Genomic DNA, 15,259 nt, shown 5'->3' on the forward strand with positions numbered 1-15,259 from the left:
TCCTTCCTTCCTTCCTTCCTTCCTTCCTTCCTTCCTTCCTTCCTTCCTCCCTTCCTTCCCCTCTCTCTCTGTCTTTCTTTCTTTCTTTTTATTTTTTTGAGACAGAGTTTTGCTCTTGTTGCCCAGGATAGTGTGCAATGGTGTGATCTCAGCTCACTACAACCTTTGCCTTCTGGGTTCAAGCGATTCTCCTGCCTCAGCCTTCTGAGTAGCTGGGATTACAGGTACCCACCACCACGTCTGGCTAATTTTTTGTATTTTTAGTAGAGATGGGGTTTTAATATGTTGGCCAGGCTGGCCTCGAACTCCTGACCTCAGGTGATTCGTCTGCCTCAGCCTCCCAAAGTGCTGGGATTACAGGTGTGAGCCACTGCACTGGCCCCTATTGGGAACTGATTGGTTCCCATCACTGAAATATCAGGAATGGGGCCAAGTGCTTGGGTTGTCATTGGGGATCTGCGTCTCTCTTTACCTAAGCCCTGCTTTCTCTGTGCTGATTTTATCTTAGGCAGCCTTTTTTTCTTCTTCTTTCTTTCTTTCTTTTTTTTTTTTTTCAGATAGAGTTTCACTCTTATTGCCCAGGCCAGAGTGCAATGGCGCTATCTCAGCTCACTGCAACCTCTGCCTCCTGGGTCCAAGCTATTCTCCTGCCTCAGCCTCCCGAGTAACTGGTATTACAGGCATGCACCACCATGACTGGCTAATTTTCTATTTTTTAAATTTGACACGGGGTTTCTCCATGTTGGTGAAGCTGGTCTCAAACTCCTGATCTCAGGTGATCCACCAGCTTTGGCTTCCCAAAGTGCTGGTATTACAGGCATAAGCCACCGAGACTGGCCTAGGCAGGCTTTTTGGTATGGTGGGAAGATGGTCATCAGCAGCTCTGGGCTTAAACCAGTCATCTTAGAAATTATACAACGAAGAGCCTCTTTTCCAACAGTCTCAGCAAAATTCTTCTTCTTCTTTTTTTTTTTTCCTAATTGAAGCTAGCAAGAAGAATTCAAGTTAAAATATACCACAGAAGAAATCCATTGGCTCTCAGCCATATCGAAAGCCTTGGCATTTTGTAATAAAGTTAAATATTTTTTTTCTTTTGTGATGTAATTTGTGTTTTGCTAAATAGGAATTCAACTGTCTTGAACTTTATTCCAAACAAGTGAGGGAAACAGTCCAAGCAATGATATTACTTCAGGGTTCTCAAATTGCAGAAGTTCGGGTTTATCTAATATCAAGGACACACTGAGACATGTCATTCTGTGCCCCCTCAGTGTGAAGGCACCTGAGCTGCCTGTCAGGAAATGCAAGTGTGTGGGAGGCTGATCCTCACGGCCTCCTGGCTCCCATTCCTGACTACATGGGTTGGACCACAAATTTCAAGATATTCTGAAGATTTTCCAATGGTGGCTGGTAATGTGAGGATCAAAAAGCAACATTGCAGTCACAATGTACTCTTTATGATAGTCACTCTTCAATATGAAAAATATTTAAAAGAACATGGGCACGGATCAAATAATATTCTAAAAACACCAAGAAAGAGAATGAGCACCACAAAATGTCCTAATCACCTTGCACCTTATTAAAAAAAGTGCTATTGTGGTTATTTCCGGTTCATTTGGCTTGGATATCACAGGTGGAAAGGAAAATGCTGGAAACAGTGTGGGATGAAATAATGTGAAGAATAAAGTGAGTTGGGTGAGGTGGCTCACACCTGTAATCCTAGCACTTTGAGAGGCTGAGGAGGGACGATTGGTGGAGCCCAGGAATTCAGGAGCAGCCTAGGCAAATGGCGAGACCCTGTCTCTACAAAACGAAACCAAACCAAGAAATTAGCCATGCATGGTGGTGTGTGTCTATAGTCCCAGCTACTCTGGAGGCTGATGAAGGAGGATTGCTTGAGCAGGGGCGATTGAGGCTGCAGTGAACCATGATTTGCACGGTTGCCTTCTAGCCTGGGCAGCAGAGCAACATCGTCTCAGAGGGAGAGAGAGAGAGAAAGTGGAAGAAGGCAAGCATGAAGAAAAGCCTTTTATCTCTTTCATAAAACATACAGAAATTTATAAGAAACTTTTCATTAATTCCCAGAATTAATTCCCATTAATTCTCCCAGTTCTGGGAGAGAGAAATTGTCTCTATATATTTAGGAATCAAAGACACAAAGGCCAAAGGGTGTTGGCTGTGATCACCGACAAAAACGAAATATTTCATTAACACTTAGATTTTCCTCACAGAAGGCGGGGCACAGTGGCTCATGCCTGTTATCCCAGCACTTTGGGAGGCCGGGCAGATCACCTGAGGTCAGGAGTCCGAGACCAGTCTGGCCAACATAGTGAAACCCCTCATCTTTACTAGAAATACAAAAATTAGCTTGGTGTGGTGGCGCATGCCTGTAATCCCAGCTGCTCGGGGGGCTGAGGCAGGAGAACCGCTTGAACCAGGGAGGCGGAGGTTGCAGCGAGCCACGATTGCGCCACTGCACTCAAGCCTGAGCAACAGAGCGAGACTGCCTCAAACAACAACAACAACAAAATACTTTTCTCATAGAACTCACGGCTGTCATGTGTGTTCACAGAGGCTAACAACATGTGTGTGCTGTCAGGATAGAAATGCAATCACGCTCTGGTAATTTGCCAAAGAGTACCGAATCCCCTGGACCCTATTCCTCAACACACAAAATTCACTGCACTTCTTTTTAGGTTCCTGTGTTTCAGATGTTCTCTAGGTCTGACAGCCTTTTCAGTCACCATTGTCTATGCCTCTAAGGCTAATCGGGCTTAAAAAGAAACCTTTGCCTAAAAGCCAGCTGTGACTTATTTTCCCATGAAAAAGGCATTGGTTACTGCGAAGTCTCTGCTGTTCCTGGACCAGACAAATCCACCAGAGATGCCTGAGGGGCAGACCCTTCCTCTGACCACTTTACTGCCTTTACCCCAAAGTCAACAGGAAAGGAAAATATCGACAAAAATGAGGTTAGAGGCCGTAGGCTTGAGACTGTGAAGCATGTGAAGTTAGGTAGGCTCACGCTTTCCACAGGAAGGGACCAGTGGGGTCTTGGCACCAAGTGTGCCATTGTCCCCGCCCGAGTCAACACCGGCCAGCCCTCCCTTCTCTTTTCTTGCCTTCCATCAGCTCAAAGTATAAAACGCTTCTCAGTTATGGATTGTGAGGTGACCTGGGCTGGGAATGAATGCAAACAATCCCTTGAAACTCATGTCGTGTTCTGGCGCTTTGTTTTGTTTTGTGTTTTTGGGACAGTGAAAAAGAATAAGGGCACAGGTATGCCTTACATTGTGTGCCGTGTGGGATTCAGCTCTCACCACCTGACTGCCTCTCTAGTAACCTAAAGCGTAGGAGGTGAGATCTCTCTGGTCAGTTTTGTTTGGTACCCAGGCTTTGATGCCAATAATGCAGGCAACATGCGTTGTTCACATTTAGAAACACAGACTCTGGGGCTGGCTGCTAAGAACCAGGTTGGAAATGTCAATCTAATTACTACCAGGACATTTTTCTGATCTTAGAGTAGCCTCAGCCTGGAGAGTGTATGTGTGTATATGTGTGTGTGTGTACATGTATGTGTACATGTATGCGTGTGTGTACACACATGAGTGTATTCTGTGTGTGTCTGTGATGGCTCTAGTGTTGGCGTGGAATTTGCTGAGGTGTAGGAAATGATAGAAGTCAAATATTCTTGAAGTCAGGAATGGCAAGCAAGGAACACGCATGTGGTAGATAAAAAATAAAAGTGGCAGGATTTTTTTTTTTTTTGATGGCGTCCCGCCCCGTCACCCAGGCTGGAGTGCAATGGCGTGATCTCGGCTCACTGCAACCTCTGCCTCGCAGATTCAAGCAATTCTCCTGCCTCAGCCTCCCGAGTAGCTGGGACTATAGGCGCATGCCACCTTGCCCAGCTAATTTTTGTATTTTTTTTTTTTTTTTTTTTAGTAGAGACAGGGTTTCACCATGGTCTCAATCTCTTGACCTCGTGATCTGCCCGCCTTGGCCTCCCAAAGTGCTGGGATTACAGGTGTCAGCCACTGAGTCCGGCCATTTTTTGTATTTTTAGTAGAGATAGGGTTTCACCATATTAGCCAGGATGGTCTCGATTTCCTGACTTCGTGATCCGCCCACCTCAGCGCCTCAAAGTGCTGGGATTACAAGCGTGAGCCGCTGTGTCCCGCCAGGATTTTTTATGTTGAAAGACAGCTGACTGTTTCAAGTACAGATGCATCTATGGTTCAACCCCTTCCTTTGTTGTAGTTCTATATTTTTAATTATATTGAATTTTAGAAAATTGATTTTTAGAGTCATCCGGGAGCTGTTTCTTTTCTAATCTGCATCTTTGGAGACAGCCTGTGTTCCTGCCACTGTCGCAGGGTTGGGCTGATTCCCGTGATGACTCTACTATAGGAAATGGTAATGAGGGCTCATCTCACAGGCAAATCCCAGGGCCGCTCTGTCATTTACTCTGATTTCTCGAAGTGATTGAAAAGCACACTTGACATACACTCCCTCTTCAGAGATCAAGTTATAATTAAATCCAGGGAAACTCCCTCACAGCCAGAGCCCACGGGTTTTGAGCTTGGTGCTTGTTCTTGCAAAAGCTGACAGCTATAGCCGATGTCTCTCCTGCCACATGCATGATCAGGTAGGGCGATTATAAAATACCCTTCTGTTTCCAGTTTATTTTGTTTGGTGAGAAGGAAAGCCCACCAGAAACACAGATTTGCTTTGAATACAGACATAAGTTTTTCTTACAAAACTCAAGCCCTACTGTTTCCAGAGAGGACTAAAGGTTAGTTCCACACCGTGCCCACAAACAAGAAACCATAACTAAGCAGTTGAAAAGGGGGAAACACAAATGGCTTGAGAGACGGGAGAGGTCTGGGAGGGTGCCAGTGTGCGCTCAGATTTAACAGCTTCATCAAAGGGAATGTGTTAAACGCTCATTAACTAAATTTACAAATGATCCCCAACTGGGAGGTGTCGAAAACAACAGAGGAATACCACACACACACACACACACACACACACACACACACACACACACGCGCACGCACACATGCACTGATTACAGGCATGTATACACACACACACACACAGAGCAGAAAGTGAAGTGTGAAGTAACAATCTTTTCCAAAAACAGACCCAAAATAAAATGATCTTAAATAGAGACAAAGAGAGCATTAGAATAGATTTAATACAGAACAGAGGCAACAGCTCAAGAGCAGCAAATTGCCATCTCTGATGGATGTCACTAGGGAAACAGACTGTGGCCATGGTGGCAGGGGGTGTGGCCATCCTCAAAGGATCCTGGAAAAGATGTGATACACACCTAGAAGGAGAGAGAGCAGGGGCCGCTGGACACCAAGACTGAAGAACATTTGATGCTGACATGCCGACAGATTCTAAATATTTGTCAGTAAAATCTTTCATTTCCCAAGTCGTAGGGACAATTGGTCCAAACAACCCTGAATCCTGCTGATAGAGGAAAGATCACACTGGATCACATCAGCACCCCATAATTGCCCCACTGATCCTCAAGAAGCCATCATTAGGAGCTGACTTCTTCGGTATTGTCCTGGGAATTGCCCAAGCATCTGGAGGAAGGAGAGCATCCTGGAGCTGAAGTCTCCTCCTGATGCCGTCAGAGACCCGAGGCAAGAACAGCACCTCCATCCATGTCTCAGCCCTCAAGTCAGACCCTCGATTCCACCCCATAGGCTCCTGGAACAGCACACTGTGGTCTGACAAAGCACATGGAGAAGGCGCAAGGTGATATGGAAGCCTCGGTGATGGGACCCCTGGGCTGTGGTTCTGCCTCTGCTGCTAAACACTCATGTGCCTGTGGTTGAGTCTCTGGACCGCTCTGGGTTGCAGTTCCCTAACTAGCTCAGAGATTTGCTATGGGTTGATTTGTGTTCCATCCCCCCCAAATGTATATGCTGAAACCCTAATCCCCAGGACCTCAGAATATGACTGTAATTGGAGACAGGGTTTTTAAAGAGGTAATTAAGTTAAAATGAGTCACTAGGGTGGGCTCTAATTCAGTATGACTGGTGTCATTCTAGAAGAGAGGGTTAGGACACAGACACACACAGAGACGGCCATGGGAAGACGCTGGAAGAAGACTGAGCCTCAAGCCAAGGAGAGAGGTCTCTGGAGGTGTCAATCCTGCCGATGCCTTCATCTCTGACACTTGGATATCTGACTTCAAGCCTCTGAGACAGAAAATTAATTTCTGCTGTTTAAGCTCCCTCTCCACCACCCCAGTTTGTGATTCTCTGTTATGGCAGCCTTAGGCAAACTAATACAGAATTCTTTTTTTTTTTTTTTTTTGAGACGGAGTTTCGCTCTTGTTACCCAGGCTGGAGCGCAATGGCACGATCTCAGCTCACTGCAACCTCCGCCTCCCGGGTTCAGGCAATTCTCCTGCCGCAGCCTCCTGAGTCGCTGGGATTACAGGCATGCACCACCATGCCCAGCTAATTTTTTGTATTTTTAGTAGAGACGGGGTTTCACCATGTTGACCAGGATGGTCTCGATCTCTTGACCTCATGATCCACCCGCCTCGGCCTCCCACAGTGCTGGGATTACAGGCTTGAGCCACCGTGCCCGGCCTAGTACAGGACTCTTAATGGAGGGTCTATGAATCTGCTTCAGGGAGGTCTCAAATCCCTTGATGTTTGTAAAGATTTTATGTGGACGTGCATGTGGGCACTTTTTAGAGAAAGGTACATTCTTTACAATAGAATCATAATTTTGTGGAGATTCCTAATAAAAGAAAGTTAACATCCACTGACTATCACTAGACTATTGCTAAAGTTCCTTATAGAAGTAAACTTCAATTTTTAATGCTTATAATCTCTGCAATTTCCAACCCATGCAAGCAACCTGAGACTTCAGTAATACAAACAGAATCTGAGGCACCTGCTCATTGTAGATCACCAAGTCCGTAATCCAGCCATCTGACTACCTTAATTATGTGTTTGCATTGAAAACTGTTGGTGCTTCTTTGCTCATTTGGTAAGAACACAAGGAGGTAAGTCCAGGGTTGCAGGATTGGTATATGCTCAGAGAATTTCACTTTCACTTGAAAAGTAAAAGAAGGGGAAAACATCTACTACTGGAATTATCTGTAAGAAAACTACTCAGACATCTGATGAATGTCTGTTTTAGAACTCAAGGAAAATTGTGGAAAAGAGAGAGAGGAAAACAAACAAGAAGAAGAACAAACCAACCAATCAGCCAAACAGAAACAGCCTCTCACTGTTCTGGGAAAAACAGCAAGGGCAGCATCAATACTGCGCCCCCAACAAAACCTACAAAGTGTTCTCTGGCTACTATCCTAGAAAGCGGCATTGCCTGGGCCCCCCATCGCCAGAGACCACTGTTAAGTAATATGCCATCCTTGGAGGATGCTAGATGCTTATCTTGGCTAAACCGCAACCACAGCGGGGAGATAGAACCTCTTTTCTAGGTAAACAAACAGGACTTTGGAAATGGCAAGGCAACTTTTCTAAAGCCAGAGGTGGCAAGTATTAGAGGCTGGACTCCAGTGCAGGCAGCCCTACCTCAAACCTACGTCTTCCTATGGGGCCCAGCACTTCTGTTGGAACCCTCCCTCCCTTTCTCTTGTTCTCTCTTATTCTCTAATAGGAAGACCATATATCCTTGAAGTTCTGCACCTTTAAATAATCCAGAGAACACAAATGCAGAAAAGGGCTATCTTTGGAGTTGAGAGGGGGGCGTGGATATGGGAGAGGTAGGGAGTGGCAGTAGCTGTGGAGGTAAGATGTTTTCTGAAGCTGGATAATGGGTAATGGGCACGCACTTGTTGGTTTGTTCATTTTGTTTGAAGAAGTATTGAATATTAAACAAACTTTTTAAAATCTGTCTTTAAAAAGATTTACTTGGCCTTAAAAATGTTCACACCCTTTGGCTGAGGGGCGCCATTTCTGTTGGGGCTCTACTGGGAGAAAATTATCAGAAATGAGGACAAAGATTTATACACTAAAAGTTCATTATAGCATTTGTTTGAATTTGAAAATCTTGAAATAACATTAAATGTCCAACGAAGAAGAATGGTTGGGCAAATTATGCTACTTCTGTGAGTTGGAATATTATACAGACTTCAAAACAAGAGTTTGTAATGGTTCAAGGAAACTCATTTGACAAAATTTTAAGTGGAAAATCAGGATATGAAATTATGTATAAGATTTCAAAGCTCTGGAAAATACTTTAAAACAAGACTAAAAGGAAACAAAGTAATGGGTGCCTCTGGGTTAGGTTATGCAATTATGGTTATTTTATCCTTGCTTATAAATTTTAATTTTTATACAGTAGAGAATGTATTACTTACTTTTTTTTTTTTTTTTTTTTGATGGAGTCTTACTCTGTCACCCAGGCCGGAGTGCAATGTCACGATCTCAACTCACTGTAACCTCTACCTTCCGAGTTCAAGAGATTCTCATGCCTCAGCCTCCTGAGTAGCTGGGACTAAAGGCATGCACCACCACACTTGACTAATTTTTGTATTTTTAGTAGAGACGGGGTTTCACAATGTTGACCAGGCTGGTCTCCTGACCGCAGATGATCTGCCCACCTTGGCTTTCTAAGTTTCTGGGATTACAGGCATGAGCCACCTTGCCTGCCCATGTATTACTTTCAAATAATAAAAAAGTTATAAAATTTAGCCTGCCTCTTGGTTCGTGTCATCAAAATTCTTCTGGTAGTTCCTATATTGGTCATTGGAATGATTTCATCCTTGGCCTGAAGTGGATGATATGCTATTCCTGCTAACACACTGTAGCTACCTCACAGGTTTAAGGGCAGGCATTTTGGAATTTCTGGCTTCTCCTGGTTACTGCACTTTAAAAAAAAATTACATAGATATGAGATATCGCCCCAAGCCATTTAGTGTGCTCCTGTATTGCTCCATCTATTGCAAGACCAGAAGTAGACGAGGAAAGCTCTTCAGTGGCTTAATATGAAAGCCGCGTAGACTGACACACCGAGTGGGGAATACTTTTGTTTTTCTTTAATTTTGAGATGGAGTCTCGGTCTGTCACCCAGGCTGCAGTGTAGCGTCTCGATCTTGGCTCACTGCACCTCTGCCTCTCCAGTTCAAGGAATTCTCCTGCCTCAGCTTCCTGAGTAGCTGGGATTACAGGCATGTGCCACCATGCCTGGCTAATAGTTTGTATTTAGTAGAGATGGGGTTTCGCTGTGTTAGCCAGATGGTCTCAATCTCCTGATCCACCTGCCTTGGCCTCCCAAAGTGCTGTGATTCCAGGTGGGAGCCACTGAGTCCAGCCGAATACTCTTGTTCTTCCTATGACTATGTGCTGTGATGCTGTGTGGTTTCTGTCATGTGCACACACACGGGCATACTCACGCACACACCTGCAACCTCCCTGCCTACATTCCACCCAGCCTGACTGCTCTGGAAGGAAGGTATGTAGCAGGAGTCTGGGGGCCTTTGGGGCTGCTGCCTCAAGACCCAGGTGGCCGCAGAGCAGTGGTCGCAGCTGCGGGGGAGGTAGGGGAGAGGAGGAGCAGGGAGCTGACTTGCAATCATCTCTTTCTGCTCTTTGTCCCCGTCCTCTTCTTTCAGTGCGTTTAGCCATGTGGGAGGACAGCGTTTGACTAGTTTGACCAGCTGCTGACCTCTCTGAAGAAAAAAGAAGTAAATCCTCACTTCACTATAAACAAATCGTACGCTTTCTGGCAAGGAGTCCCCAGATAAAGTTGGGAAGCAGTTGGCTTGGGATCACTTTGTCTCCTCCTTGGGATACATGAGTGTATTCTTCAGGTGCTCTCTGGATACAGCTTTAGGGCGTCTTCTCTGGCAGAGAAATGAGCTACACTTAGAACCAGTGGCTCCAGCCACGTTCTGACAACAGGGAGGAGTGAGTTTGGGGAGAGGGGCTAGGGTTGGGCTGTAGATTGGTGAAGGGATACTACATCTAAACTAGAAGAACCTAACACTGCTTTCCAATTTTCCTTCTCCTCTTCTCCTAATATAGTGATTGTGTTAGTTTGATCCTCTGACAGTTTGATTTCCCAAGACAGAATTAGAAATACAGAATATCTCCTGGGCAGGATGCCTGTGAAGGATGGGGCCTGAGAAGGAGAGCAGCAAGGGAGGAGGTTGAGTCGGAGAGCTTCAGGCTTCAGTGTAGTCCTGAGAAATTCACCATCAGGTCCATGGGGAGACCCAGAGAACAGAGCGCCCACTGGAGAAGTCCTGCAGTGAATAGCAATGGCCACGCCAGTCTTCCTGCCCTGCCCAGCCATTGGCTGACAGCTGCCCAGGGGAGGGGACCTTTCCACTAAGACAGTCAGGGATGCCGAAGTGGGAATACGTCCCTCAAGATTGTTCTTTGAAAGGAGGTCTTCTTGGTTCACCTCAGTGGCCACGACAGTTACATTCTAATTTATGGCTTCATTTATATCACTGCTGACATGATTGTGTAATCGCATTTCTTTTTCTTTCTTTCTCTCCCTTCCTTCCTTCCTTCCTTCCTTCCTTCCTTCCTTCCTTCCTTCCTTCCTTCCTTCCTTCCCTTCCTCCCTTCCTTTCTTTTCTTTCCCTTTCCTGCCTTCCTGCCTCTCCTCTCCCCTCCCCTCCCCTCCCCTCCTCTCCTCTCCCCTCCTGTCCTCTCCTCTTCTTTAATTTGACGGAATGTCACTCTTGTCAGCAGGCTGGAGTGCAGTGGTACGATCCCAACTCACTGAAACCTCTGCCTCCTGGATTCAAGTGATTCTCCTGCCTCAGCCTTCCAAGTAACTAGGATTACAGGCATGCTCCACCACACCTGGCTAATTTTGTATTTTTAGTAGAGACAGGGTTTCTTCATGTTGGTCAGGCAGGTCTCGAATTCCCGACCTCAGGTGATCCGCCCACCTCGGCCTCCCAAATTGTTGGGATTACAGGCATGAGCCACCACGCCCGGTGACTTCTTGTTTTCTTTTTAAAATTTGCTCGCTTCTCTATGTCCCCATCCATTACCCTGGTCCAAACTCTGACAGAACCATGACACACCCCATGGGAGGATGAAGTCCTCAGGCTCATGAGTCGGTCCCGTGTCTTCCTTCCTTGAAACGTGCCTTCGGGAGCCCTGTCTGAGTTGGTTGCGCTTTGCTCGTTCCTTTGGTCATTCCCTGTTTTAGTGGAGCACGTCCCCGGGAGCTTGCAGCACAGGGGTGTAGGCGATGTAAATGCTTTGACTCCTTCTATGCTTCTAGCCCATCTGACCCTTAACTGAGGGTTCTAGGTCGGAAATCATTTGCCCTCAGAATCTCCAGGCTGTTGTTTCCTGGATGCTAGTGTTCCTATTGAAAAGTCAATGCCGGCCAGGCGCAGTGGCTCACGCCTATAATCCCAGCATTTTGGGAGGCCAAGGCGGATGGATCAGAAGGCTAGAAGATCGAGGCCAGCCTGGCTAATATGGTGAAACCCTGTCTCTACTAAAAATACAAAAATTAGCCAGGTGTGGTGGCAGGTGCCTGTAGTCCCAGATACTCGGGAGGCTGAGGCAGGAGAATCTCTTGAACTCGGGAGGCAGAGGTTGCAGTGAGCCAAGATAGTGCCACTGTACTCCAGCCTGGGTGACAGATCCAGACTTTGTCTCAAAAAAAAAAAAAAAAAGAAAAGAAAAAAGAAAAGTCAATGCATGTCAGCCAGGCATGGTGGCTCACGCCTGTAATCCCAGAACTTTGGGAGGCCGAGGCAGATGGATTACTTGAGGTGAGGAGATCCGGACCAGCCTGGCCAACATGGCAAAACCTGGTCTCTGCTAAAAATACAAATAATTAGCCAGGCATGGTGGTGCATGCCTGTAATTCCAGCTACTTGGGATGCTGAAGCACAAGAACTGGTTGAACCCAGGAGGCAGAGGTGCAGTGAGCTGAGATCACGACACTACACTCCAGCCTGGGTGACAGAGGGAGACTGTCTCAAACAAAACAAAACAAAAGTCTCTCCTATTTAACCCTACTGCTCTGAAATTTCACAATGATGTGCCTTATTCTCTGTGCCGGTGCTAGGTCTTTTTCTGTTTCTCTCTCTGTCCCTTTTGTTGTGTGAAACAAGGTCTCACTCTGTCACGCAGGCTGGAGTGCAGTGGTGCCATCATGGCTCACCCTGGCCTCAACCACCCAGACTCAAGCGAGTCTCCGGCTGCAGCCTCCCACGTAGCCAGGACTATAGGCATGTGCAACCACACCCAGCTAATTTTTTCTCTCTTCTTTTTGTAGAGACGGGGGTCTGTCTGTTTCCCAGGCTGATCTCCAGCTTGGGCTCAAGCGATCCTAGGGATGGGTGCAGTGGCTCACCCCTGTGGGGGTCTTTACATCCTCTTTATTGATCCTCTTTTGATCTATTTGTTCATCAAGATAATAAAGGACTGCCAAGGATCGAGCACCTGGTATGTGCCACATATTGTGCTTTCTACTCAGTATGTCTCATTTCACCTTCACAGACTCCCTGCAAGGTGAGCATTATTATATCCATTTGCGGGCCAGGACTGCTGCTCAGTAGCTTTTCCCAGGACACTGAACTCTGACAGGTGAATAGCTGCCAAGTGGTGGAGGTTGGCCTGCAGTGGGCATCAGTCTGACTTCCAAGCTGGCTGCTCTTTCCAGGGCAACCACCCAGAGGCGGGCCCCAGTGCTAGGTGATGGCAGGATTGCATGTCAAGTGCTTCATAGGGGGATGTAAGTTCCATGGGGGCTGAGACCTTGGCTGGTCTGATCACCACCATCAACCAAGCACAAGAACAATCCTTGCAGTGCTGAAAATACACAATATTTTCTTTTTTTTTTTTTTTAATGTTGGGGGGAAAATGTGGGGGGGTGTCAGGGGGAATGTCAGAGGGGGGAATGTTGCAGGGGTGGGAATTTTTTTTTTCAAGACAGTCTCACTGTCACCCAGGCTGGAGTGCAGTGGCACAATCTTGGCTCACTGCAGCCTCTGCCTCCCAGGTTCAATCAATTCTTCTGTTTCAGCCTCCCAAGTAGCTGGGACTACAGGCGTGCACTACCACGCCCAGCTAATCTTTGTATTTTTGGTAGAGACAGGGTTTCACCATGTTGGCCAAGCTGGTCTCAAACTTCGGCCTCAAGTGATCTGCCTGCCTCAGCCTTCCGAGTGCTGGGATTACAGGCATGAGCCACTGCTCCTGACAATCAATATTTTTTAAAAGGATGAATGAATGGATGGATAGATGAACATAATTTCATTTAATTCTCAGAGCAACTGAGTTGTAACTCTAATTAACCCTTTTGTAAAAGGTTAGAAAGCAAGTCCCAGCATTCTGGGATTTTTGTTTGCCAGGGGATTGGTCTTTCTAGGAATCGTTTTTGTGTAATCTTAGAATTACCCATGACGATAACCCATGCTACCCCTTGGCAAACAGAACCCAATGGGATAGCTGAGTTGGCTTGTCTAAGTGACTGAACATTTATGCAACAAAATATTATTGAGTGAGTGTCCACTATGTGCTAGGCACTAGGCTGGGAGATTTACATTCATTAAATCTCATGCTTGCTCTACAGTGGCCCTGCCGAGTAGCCAGTTGGCCTAAAACCAGTTTCTTTCTTTCTTTCTTTTTTTTTATTTTTTAACTCAGTCTCCGTAGAGACTGTCAAAAATTGCCAATACCGACTGTATTTCAAGTCGTCATGGCGGGATATGGGAAAAATTTTCAATTAGCAATAATCGCGCATCGGATAAACCTCACTGGCTACGATACTGCCACTGCGCAAAGCTAAAACCAGTTTCTTAAAGAGTCATTTGCTTGGCCAGGATGCAGTGGCTCACGCCTGTAATCCTAGCACTATGGGAGGCCAAGGCAGGCGGATTGCCTGAGCCCAGGAGTTTGAGACCAGCCGGGGCCACACGGTAAAATCCTGTCTCTACTGAAATATAAACAATTAGCTGGGCGTGGCAGCATGCACCTGTAGTCCCAGCTACTCGGGAGGCTGAGGTAGGAGAATTGCTTGAACTCAGGAGGCGGAGGTTGCAGTGAGTTGAGATTGCACCACTGCACTCCAGCCTGGGCAACTGCATGAGACTTCGTCTCCATTAAAAAAAAAAAAAAGATTCATTTGCTAAATGAAGAGTTTGCTTAAAATTCAGCTTCTAGACCTTTGAGAGTCCATGTTTCATTTTAGCGTTCTATATTTTCTTGGTATTTGAGAGCAGTTCAATGATGAAAAAAATTAGTTCCACCAAGGGCGTTACCTAACTTTATTTAGTATTTATATTACATATTTATTGAACTTGCAGATTTTGTTTATTGACTGCTTTTTAAAAATATGGACCGTTTCACAAATTTGCACATCATGCTTGCACAGGGGCCATGCTAGCATTCTCTGTGTTGTTCCAATTTTAGTACATGTGCTGCTGAAGTGAGCCCAGAATTGTTTTTCTCTAATGACAGGATTGTTTTGTATACTTGAAAGTGCCTTTCCTTGTTCTGTTTAACCTACTTTTGTATGGTTAAGCTCTTTTTAGTCAGTTTATTATATAAGGCCTTTTATTCAGAATTTAAATTAAATTTAAAAGTAAATTAAATTAAAATTAAAATTAAATTTAATTCAGTATTTCTTTCCAGGACATGTAAAAAGACATAAAAATGCTCCAAAGGAGATAGAATTTCTAACAAATGGGTTTTTAGGTAAGATGTTCCCCAGCTAGGCTGTAATGAGAAAACAGTGGAGACCAAGATGTAGGAAGACGTGTAGTAAGCCCTCCCTTCCTTTCCTTTCCCTTCCCCTCCGCACTGTCAGCCATCGAGGAGGAGGCTGGGGCTCCTGATTTCTGATTTTTACCATCCTAGGTGTCAAATGCTATTTTTCATGTCCCCCTGAGTCAGAAGGAAGGTGGTCTGGTAGGTCGCTGAGTAGATGTACTAGGGGCAGAGAAAACTTGGCAACCTTTCAAACATTCTTACCAGAAACCATGCCCTCCAACATCAGTGGGACATGTGAATGACTGAAAATGAGCATGACTAAAATAGGCAGCTAATTGGATAACCCTGAAGCATTTGCGTAGTGATTTTATTTATTGCAGAAATGCTCATAATCATTCAAACAGATAGAAAAAGGGAGAACTTACATTACTCCTGCCTGCCCAACACACCCTTGGATCAGAATTTTAAAATTTGTTAATTATGTTAACTATTTGAACAAGTCTCTATTTTTCACATGAGAAAATAAAATAAAATAAAAAGGGAGAGGTAGGAACTCAGGGCTCAGT

At 45.5% G+C, this 15,259-nt stretch overlaps 1 protein-coding gene and 2 non-coding genes across 6 annotated transcripts in view; all 3 read right to left on the reverse strand.

The window, feature by feature from the left end:
* The window catches only part of SASH1 (SAM and SH3 domain containing 1), a 1,049,232-nt gene that overhangs the window by 255,817 nt on the left and 778,156 nt on the right, over positions 1-15,259 (reverse strand). The window lies entirely within an intron of this gene.
* LOC116549868 lies at positions 13,629-13,768 on the reverse strand. The gene has a single exon (XR_004268132.1). It is a non-coding gene; the product is annotated as a U4 spliceosomal RNA (small nuclear RNA).
* Positions 14,311-14,417, reverse strand: LOC116549806. The gene has a single exon (XR_004268086.1). It is a non-coding gene; the product is annotated as a U6 spliceosomal RNA (small nuclear RNA).

This window comes from Sapajus apella, unplaced genomic scaffold (assembly GCF_009761245.1).
Source record: "Sapajus apella isolate SASKATOON/1434 unplaced genomic scaffold, GSC_monkey_1.0 scaffold6, whole genome shotgun sequence".
Lineage (NCBI taxonomy): Eukaryota > Metazoa > Chordata > Mammalia > Primates > Cebidae > Sapajus > Sapajus apella.